General features: G+C 29.3%; 1 pseudogene; it reads left to right on the forward strand.

Annotated features, from left to right (window-relative positions):
* Nucleotides 1–5,484: 5,484 nt before the first annotated feature.
* The window catches only part of LOC125843365 (patatin-11-like), a 9,138-nt pseudogene continuing 4,191 nt past the window's right edge, over nucleotides 5,485–10,431 (forward strand).

Consider the following 10,431-nt stretch of genomic DNA (forward strand, 5'->3'; position numbering starts at 1 on the left):
TTGCGTGGTTTGATTTGATATTTAGATTTAATAAACCGACATAATTGGTTTAGGTTTTTTTTAATGAAAAACCAAACCAAACCGACCTATGTACACCCCTACTTCTAAGTCATCAAGAATCGTGGTTGAGTTCAAAGGTTAGTTTTTTCTTGATTTTATTTTGTTAGCTTTTCGAAGAAAGGAGCAATTTAAGTTATGATAATGGAGGTTTTTTTTCCAAACATGAAGAACAATAATAAAGAAGAAGACAATTGAGTTAATATTTATTTTTTCCAAGTTTATTTTAACACATGACCAATTTTTATTGGTCAGTGCTGTCTAAAAGCTGCACCCACGCGCCTAACATAGGTGAAATCACGGACTCAGCCACGTAGGCTGAAAAGTGGTAAACAATTAACTAAAAAATAAGTTCGGGGGGGTAATAGGACCTTAGTAAAGGTTAGGTGTGTCTCAGGAATTTTGGGCATAGGCTGGGGGTACTTATGCATTTCCCTATTTAAAATCAAACTAAAAGGGAAGGCAAAATTGTTCCATTTTCCATAATTTAGGGGAATTTTTGGCCTTTTCTCTCATCTTTAATCGTTCATTAGTTTTAAAAATATTTTTGGGCTAAACGTAAAAAATATAAACTTGTGGTGGTAACTTATTATTTTTTTGATAAAAATTTTCAGAATAATTTCTTCACATCAAGCATGAATCTTTTTTACAAAAAATAATATCATTTATATTGTCATAGGTATAAAATATAAATTTGTGGATCATATTTTATATTGCGGTCCATGACCGAAATTACTTGCCATCTTTGTCTACATCGCTGGCATGAACCTTTAAAACGAAAGAAAAATATCATAAATAACTAAGATGTGAAAAATGTGGTTATATTTTTTTTTCTCTTTGATTGTTGTGGTCACCAAATAAAAAGTAGAGTCAAGTTTGACATAGTCCTCAATTTTGACATGTAGTGTTGATATATCTTTTATCATGAAAGTGGCTCATACATATCTTTATTGTTACACAAATGACTTACATATATATTTTTGGGAAAAAAGACTGAAATATATTTGAATTTTGGCCGATATTGCTGTTATGATACCGAACTTTGGAAAGAAACCTTTACCCCTTTGAATTATTTAATAGTGTATTTTAACGGTATATATGTGTCCACATGGACATCATAATATTGCATAATTATAACTAGTAATGTGTCCACGTGGGCACATATATACCTTTAAAATACACTTTAAAATAGTACAGAGGGGTAAAAGGTCTTTCATAAAATTTGGTATCGTAACAACAATTTCGGCTAAAATTAAAGTATTTTTCAGACCCTTTCCCTATATTTTTTCTATAACATAAGTGGAAAAAAATTAACTTTTTTTAATTAAAAGTTTATTAATTATGATTAATAAAATTAGTCAAATGATAATTGATACGGAGTTTTAAAATTCAAATTTAATGCGAAAAACAAAGAAAAGATGTTGGGATAAGGGTCTGAAAAATACCTCAACTTTGATCGATTTTGCTGTTGCGATACTAAACTTTCATGAGGATCTATTATCTCCCTAGACTATTTAATACCGTATTTTAAACATATATATATGCCCACGTGGACATAAAAAATAATGCAAAATTATAAATAGTAATGTGTCCACGTGGGCACATATATACCTTTAAAATACACTATTAAATAGTTCAGGAGGTAAAAAATTCGGTATTAAATAGTCTAGGGAGGTAATAGGTCCTCATGAAAGTTTAGTATCGCAACAACAAATTTAACCAAAATTGAGATATTTTTCAGACCCTTATCCCAAAGATGTTAGTGTGTAACAAAAAAAAAGTCCAAAAATGAGACAAAATAAATATGAAATTGATATATAGATTAATTTATGTTATTTATTACATAATGAATTACCACCAAAATTAATGTTCCCTCCATTTCTATTTATATGTCACCACTTTAGATTTCACATTCCTTAACAAATTATGTAAGTTTATCATTATGCTTTTATTTAGTATTCTCTTGAAATCAAGTTTTCAATACATGAACATATATTAATTAAATTGACTAATGAATATGAATTAATCATTTAATTTTCTTATGTTGATCAAATTTATACTCTCAAGGCTAATAATTCTCGAGGATAAAATAGAAAGAATAGTGTTATTTATGCATTGAGTTTGTTAAATGACAAATATTAAGGATCATATATTTGTAGTATGGATGACGTATAAATTGGAACGGAGGGTGTACTCCCTCGTCCTTATTTACTTGTTAAATAATTCATAACTTGTTTTTTCTTTGTACTTGTCATTTTTGACAAATCAATGAAGGACACTATTATTTTTCCAATTATATCCTCAATTTATTTATATTAAGTTAATGCCTTTGAAAAATGGAGTGAGTGATATGTTCGAAACTCTATTAATTAATATAGGTAAAATGATAAAATTGACAATATCAATAATTGTTTTTTTAAAAAAAAGGAGAGAGTAACAATAACTTTTGAACATTTTAATTTTTTAACTGAATAAAAATGAATAACTAAGAAAATATAATTAAGATATAACTTTTAGATTTTCTCATATATTATATAAAACAAGATTTTTTTTGTCAAAAAAATTAATATTCTTTTGTTAAAAAGGAGAAGATGAATTTCATCTTCACAAGTGTCAGAGCTTTAATTTTTGTCGTTGGGTTGGTGAATAGGTAGAAAATGTGTTAAATGTGTGTATTAGGTGAACGGTAAATTTCACTTTTTATTCTTTAGAGAGTTGAATAGTAGTTATTCGAATTTGGAGAATTATTATTTATATTTTTTGTTTTACTTTTTTATTATTTTATTATTATTTCTATTATTTTGTAATTAACATATTATTTTGTATAAGACCATTAATTAAATCTCTAGTATTCGTAATTCTTTTTAAATGTAATATAGTATTTTAAAAAATATATTATATAATATATATTATTTTAGTCTCGAATTAATAATCTTTCAATTTTTTTTAATTTTTTCGTCACTTAATATAAGTTGATTTATTATTAATATTCACTATAAAGAATGCACAAAATTAAATAGTCTACAATTGTTCAAACTATTCGTGATCGAAGTTCCCAAAAGAAGAAATATTTCACGATGAAACAAGAATCGTGCCGAATAGATGTTGAACGTGCATTCGGAGTTTTGCAATCACGTTTTACAATTATTGTAGGACAGTCACGTTTTTGGTGAAAGGAAGTGCTACATAATATAATGACTACATGTATTATATTGCACAATGCATCAATGTGATCTTAATGCACCAATTCAAGATGTCGTAGAAGTTGTTACTGCAACGACAAAATTGGTAGTAGATGAAAATCTCTCGTTTGAACAATTTTTAGTTAGACATAAAAAATTAAGGACAAAAATGCTCTTTTTAAACCATGTAAATAGAGCATTTATGGGAGCAACATAAAAATCTTGAAAGTTGAGTATTTATATAATGTTTGTGTAATTGTATTTTATTAATGATCTCAGTTTTATTTGCATTGTCCATTAATTTGTATATCATATACTATTTGCTTGCAATTTATTTTATTTAAAATTTTAAAATTAAAAATAATTTTATATTAAATAAAAATTTTGAAAAAACAAAATTTTATATCACATGAAATTTATATTAATTGATTAATTAAGAAAAAGAAAGAAAGGAATTTTATATACGTGAAATGGCCTGATGGATCCTTATATTTGTATGAGTTTGCATTCTAGACCATCTAACTTAGCATTTTGTCAACTGAACCCTTTAACTCAATATTTTAAACCCCTTTGGCTTTGTGTGAACTTCAAACGCTCAATGAAAATGACATGTCACTATCCACATCAGATTTTATATGACACATCATTTATTGTTATTATTTTTTTTAAATAATTGTTTCTTTTTTTTCACTCCATTATTCTCTTCATTGTTACTTGAGCAACTTCTAAAACCCTTTCCTCCATTGATACCAATGAATCACCATTAAATAGCTTAACATATCTTAATATTTGCATACAATTTTACAACACTTCATCTAATTTCATAAAGATATTCAACAATTACTTTTTAGTATTCAAAACTATCATATCTTGTCACTTTACCCTAGAAAAATAAAATAAAATGATACAAGAACAACTTTGACAACAAAAGAGGTTAAGATACTCATTAGAAATATTTCTTTCGATAACTAGGTTTGTCCCACCAATTTTTTGAATTTTCCTTCGCTATATTCATTTTTTTTCGCACTATTTCGTTTTTAATTTGGGGGAACACAAAACGAAAAAAAGGAAAACAGAAAAAGAAATTGGAAAGGAGCAGGGAAGGGGAGAAAGAGAGAAATAGAGGTCTTGGTGGGGAAGAATGGGAAAAGTGATGGTTGAAGAGGACAAGAAACGGGGATGGGTGGGGGAAAGAAGAGAGAAGTGAAACATTTTTTAATTTTTTTTTAATTCTAATTTTCTGTTTCTTTTTAAAAAAATTTAATCAAAATTCTTAGGGCTACGCTCTTTTTTGTGCGTGGAATCACGTGTTTATTTCAACTCATTAGTTAAGTTGCCACATAGGCCTGGTCAATAGTCAGAGGGATTTGAAATGTTAAATTTCATTGGGTTAGAGGGTTCAGTTGACAAAGTTCCAAGTAAAAAGGTCTAAAATACAAACACATACAAGTATGAGGTCCATTAGACTATTTCGCCTTTTATATATTTATGGTATTAGTAATGCATCCATTAATTCTTCTCAAGAAAAATTGTACAGAATAGAAAACATTTAAATCATATAAAATGTTATATCTGTTTAGAATAATTCTAATTCGCAACTATAATTTCTCTCAATCTTGTTGTTCGTCTGATTTGTATAATTCGCTTGATTTGTATAAATCTAGAATTTGTATAATTCTTGATTATACAAATCCAAAATTTGATATATGTGTACCCTAGCTATTTGTATACGATATATAAAAAAAATCATAATAAATTACCTTATTTATATATTGACAAGAAAAGTTTTAAAAAAATTCCTAAATGTATAAATACATAATTTGTATATACTTACCCTATTTGTACGTTCGCAAAGTGAAATATACAACAGCAGCCTCCATAACAAATGAAAATACAGATCTGGATGCAATTACCGAAACTATAGTTATACAACCTTATTATGTCTATTATATTTGCTATTTTTGAAATTCTCTTTTTTCTAATACACTCTATCAAACGACTCCTTATTGTATTGGCCGAGCTGACACCAACTATAAATTCACTTTCCTTCAATTGGGCCAACTATCCACGTGTCAAAATTTGAACGGATTCTCATACAACTTTTATTGGTTATGTCTAACACAAAATAGAATTTCTCAATTTGTTTACGTGACTATATATACCATGCTTGTTATAAGCTCAAAGCACCAAAAAAAACTTAAAAAACACTTTGAGATATTAGTTTTTATTAATTATAATCTGCAAAATGGCAACTACTAAATCTTTTTCAATTTAGTTTTTATGATATTAGCAACTACTAGTTCAACATTTGCTACATTGGGAGAAATGGTGACTGTTCTTAGCATTGATGGAGGTGGAATCAAGGGAATTACTCCGGGTATCATTCTCGAATTTTTTGAAGAACAATTTTAGGTATCGTAAAAATATTTTTTTTATGTATGTATGTATTGTTTTATTAGAAAATATATTTTAAACTGATTTTAGAGTCGCCACTTAATTTTTAAGAAAAATAAAGAAAACTATTGTTTTCAAAAGACTAAAACAGAAATCTAGTGAAAACTTAAAAGGGGTTCGAGGTTCTTGTTAGTGTTCTAGGAAGAGTTTTAAAGCATCTAGAACATTCACTAATGTGGTTATCCGACGGTTAAATTATTTGGCTAAAATAAATTAACTTAACTTGAATTGCAAAATTGGACTATTTCATAGTTAGAACTATTTTAAAGGGGAAAGGGGAAATATTTAAATACTATCTAATTGAACTATCTTATAAAATTATTTCTTTAAGCCTTGTTAAGTGATGATTGGTTTAGTTAATTTTTTAAAGCGAAATGAACGTCTTTCGAGGATTTGAATTGTTGATCTTAAGGTTAATTGCAAATATTAACAAGTAAATAAAACAAAGAGGGAAAGAGATTTAGGCCTAAATCTGATTTTCATATCCGCCTGGGCCAGTATTTGGGCCTATTTTCGTTTTGGGCATTTGACCCATTTAAGTCGCCTGCACCTGTCCTGAACTAACATAAAGAAATATTTTTCTTTGGGCCTTAGGCCCAATTTTTCACCTGTCCTAGGCTTCTAACAAAATATAGAATAACGACTAAATGGGCTTAGGCCCAATAGATAACAAAATACAATTTTTTTTGGAATTAAAAATAGGCCTTTGGTCCAATCTTTTCAATTCTCTAATCTGCTCCAATATTTTTTCGACTCCGGGACCTGTACGTCGACTTTCAATTGCCGGTTGACTCGATAAAGGACTTTGAGCCTTTATGGCTCTCTCGAAATGTGAGGGAAAGGAGTGAGTTCGTAGTGAACTCGGGCAAATTTCACATGCGAAAACAAAATAGAAGAGAGGAGCTAGAGCCTCGAAATAACAAGAATAATAACACATCTAAGACAATTTATCACAAAGACTCTTAGGGGTCGTTTGGTGTGAGGGATAATACCATATAGTCCCGGGATTAAATTATAATACCGCTTATTTTGTTGTTTGGTTGACAAGTTCGGGATAACTTATCTCGGGATTAATAATTAGTACCAAAATAAGTTATCCCTCTATTTGGGTGGTAATCCCGGGATAACTTATCCCGGGATAAAATAGGTAAATGACAAAAAATGTCTCTTTCAACCCTTTTGTTATATCACTTTTTACATTAATGAAGGGCATTTTTGTAAACAAATAAATTGTTCTTAAAATTTATTATTTTGAATACCACAAACCAAACACTCAATAAAAAATAATCCCAACACAACTTATCCAATCATAACTAATCCCAACATAACTTATCCCATCATAACTCATTTATCATAACTCATTTTCAAACCAAACGACCCCTTAGAATAATATAGCAAAATGAACTTGATCAAACTAAATGCCGAGGATCTAAATAAAATGGAACAAATTTATGAGAGAAACTGATGGCCTCAAATCATGATACTAACAAACTAAGTTTTGTACTTGAGCTACTGTTTCAAATAGGTTCAAAAGATAATTAAAAGAAAATAAATAAAAATAAATAAATAGATAAAACATAAAAGAAATCATAATGGTATAAGCAAATTGGTTACTTAAAATACTATATAATGAATATTGTAGACAATTTGCAATGTAAACCAAAGTATTCCAACATCTTTCGGATTTCAAGAAAAACCAATAAACAATGGAATATTATCTAATCCAAAACAATGAGATGCAAAATAAAACTAAGGCATGCTGGAAAATTACGATGCACATGACGCGATATAACAAAACGAGTGAATTTCAAAATTACGAGAGACAACCCAACAAAAATGCAAATACGGAAATAACATACTCATCCACTGTCCAACTAGGATAAAAATTACACAAAAAACTAGACATGGATTTTTCGGCTAAAGTTAGCTTATCACTACCAATAGAAGCAAAACAAGTGACTAAATAGATAGAATGAAGCAAGTCAACTCAAAATCAAATCACTAATCTATATTAAACTCAAGCTAACCCAAAACCTCCAATCAATGATATTGGAAGCACAGATACTAATGAATCTATTCAACAGTAAAAGAAAATCAGCATAATGAGTATACAAGAAGAAACTACCTTGAGCCTTAATAACCACAGTAGCTAACTAAAACCAAGGCAAGAATAAAAATGAACAATCACGAATCTTTGCAACCCACTACATGCGAATAATTTCATTATACAAACACTTCGTCAACTGGCCACAATACAAGAGAAATAAAAGCATGAATGTGCAATACTTCAAAAATATACGAAAATCTGGACATATCTAAAGCCGAATAAAAAAACAGGACAATGTGAGGAAATAAAAAGGGAACTGGATTTACCTTTCTTGGAACAGAGAAGTGGGAGCAAAACAACGACCTTCACCACACCGAGACTCAAACACAAGCAGCAAATCAGAATGTTTGGACAGTGATATCAAACTCAAAACACCAAAATTAAGTATTTTCTCTGTTTCCTTGGTGTATTTAGTATACACTTCAGTAATTTTGTTCAAGCTATTAGATGTAGTTTTGTTCTAAAAAATTTCCAATCGGAAAAAATCTTTTCCCCTTGCCTTAGTAGAGAATTTCCAAATAAAAAAAAATCTCCCTTTTACTGAAAAGAACCAGAATACTTATATCCGGAGATTAGGGTTTACGGGGGAAAAAGGAAAAAAAATGGATAGAAAGAACCCATTTCGAAATTCAAAATCCCATAAACTTTCACCCCTTCGGACAAACACCTTTTCCTTGAGGTTTTGACTCATTCCCAAAGGGAAAAGGGGGACGGAGTGCGTGCTTACTTTTACTGCCCTGTTGGTACGAATTTGAAAGGGACATGAAGAAGAAGACAACAAAATCGTACTGCTCCTACGCTGTCCGTGTAATGACGCCGTGAGCTGCTGAAATAGCGTCGTTTCGGGCTGCTGCTGGTGTCGTATCGAGCTGCTGGAGCTGGAATTTGTCATTTTTTCGAGAAGAAGAAACGTACAGCAGTAGTTTGGTGTACTACTGTATGTATTGTCGGTTGTCAACATTTGGTATGGGTTGGGCATAATTGATTTGGGCTGATGGAATTGTTGTTGCTGGAAATTGTGGAATGGCCCAAAATTTGGGCCCTTTTAAATGGGTTAGAGATAGAATTAGATTGGTTAGATTTCGGAGTTTAAGCAATAGCCAAATTTAATTAAATTAACATATTCGGCTAAAACCTAAATAAGACGAATTAATGCTAATTAATTAACGAACTTCTTGACCTTAACGAAATAACATAATTAACTTAATTGTAAACTAACGATTTAAAATTATAACCAAAACTTAAACAAAAATAAATTAATAACTTACTTACTAAAATTAAAATCTTTTTGAGATGATTTTCAAAATGTTTATAAAATACGATAATTATATACAAACTTAGGAATTATAAGGATGCTAAAATTACTTGAAAGTAACCCTAAAAAAAAATATTTTGAACTTTATAAAAACCAATTATTACAAATCGTTTGGAATTTAAGAAGCTCGTGAATTAATTTCTATCGGGAAGGGTCAAAATCGGGTGTCAACATGTATGTATGGCATTACTCTCGCTTTTCTTTTTTAAGCTTGAGTTGTGTTACTTCGATGTTTATTAGTGATAATATTGATAATTTTACTTCTATTATCGATAGGGTCCTGATAAAGCAAATTATTATTATTCAAATAAATCATGGGTTTCTTATGTATGTTACAACTTATTTACTATTTTTGTAGTAATTGTTTTTGACTTATTCATTGACTTTAATATCGAAGTATGTATATTTCCACAGATATTTATTTAATATGAAAACAAGATGGTACAAAACAAAACCCTAACCTAGCTATTTATTTCATTTCCTCTTCCAACTTTGTACACTTTTTGAATTAGTAGACATGGCTAGGAGTGGACCCACATTGAGTAAAGGGGTGTCAAGCGTTACCCTTTCCTCGAAACTTTTTACTAAATATATATATTTAACGAAATGACACTACTAATTGAGTGTAGTTACCTATTGGCGTGTTGCAGAGGCGGAATCAGGATTTTCGTTAAGGATGTTCATACTTTAAGACAAGTAAAAAAAAAAAAAACCTTGCTGGTCAGATTATCAAAACGGAACTATAACTTTTGTTCTCTTTTTTAAGAGAAAAACGGAACTAATTTTTTTTTAAATAAAATGCCTAAGTCGGGGATCAAACCCAAGCCTCCAAGGCAAATTTGAACAACATTAACTACTGGGCTATTTTTCTTTGCTATGTCAATGGTGTTCAACAATTAGTATATATCAAAAATATTGATATTTAACATATATACTCGCAAAAATATTGATAACATAACATATATAGAGATAACTGTTAAAAATTATACACTTTTTTTAAGTGTCATATATACCTAAACTATTGAGAGTGTGAGTTTTATACCTAAACTATCACTTTTTAGTTTGAGAAACATACATCTCTCTTTTATACCACTCTCATCATGGTGTGTGTAATAGACTCTCTTTTATTTAAAAAAATTGTCACATCACACTCTACACGGACAAAACATTCAATCTTGACAAAAATTAAATATATTATTAATATTAGTTAAAATTAAAAATTAAAAAATTATCATCCAAAAAATAATATTTCTTTTATAAAATAAAATGTAAAATATATTTCTTACCCCACTCCATCACTTCCTCTCACAACCCTT

The sequence above is a fragment of the Solanum stenotomum genome, chromosome 10 (assembly GCF_019186545.1).
Source record: "Solanum stenotomum isolate F172 chromosome 10, ASM1918654v1, whole genome shotgun sequence".
NCBI classification, from domain to species: domain Eukaryota; kingdom Viridiplantae; phylum Streptophyta; class Magnoliopsida; order Solanales; family Solanaceae; genus Solanum; species Solanum stenotomum.